The following is a 516-nucleotide window of genomic DNA, read 5'->3' on the forward strand; positions in this document are numbered from 1 at the left end:
CGGGGGGAGGTTGGGGGTTAATGGGGGGATGAGGATACATTTGTAACACCTTAACCAATAAAGAAATTAAAGATACGTTGGTAAATGTGCTACACCAACGCTAGCTGTAAAATAGGGGGCAGGGAGTGGATGGGAACTCTGTGTATTTTCTGAACAATTTTTCTGTAAATCTAAAACTGCTTAAAAGATCAAGTCTACTAATTTAAAAAGTTGCCCATGAGGATCAGTTAGGTGCACAGTAACTTTACTTCTGTAGAATCTCTGTGAGCATATTCTTTACAGGCTTACATAATACAGTTAAAAAAAACCCACTTCTCTCTCTCAAAGAGAAGTAATCAGTGGAACAAATCAGTAGTTATCAGAATTCAGGCTATGGTACATCCTGTTTTTCTCACTCCTCTAATTTACCAGTAAAGTAACCCAAATTGCACGAGGAAGGGAGCACATTGCTTGCTTTAAAGGATGCATGGATGCTGTTAGGGCCCCATTATAACACCAGAGGAGAATCTGAGCACA

This window comes from Myotis brandtii, unplaced genomic scaffold, assembly GCF_000412655.1.
Source record: "Myotis brandtii unplaced genomic scaffold, ASM41265v1 scaffold412, whole genome shotgun sequence".
In the NCBI taxonomy this organism is placed as follows: Eukaryota; Metazoa; Chordata; class Mammalia; order Chiroptera; family Vespertilionidae; genus Myotis; species Myotis brandtii.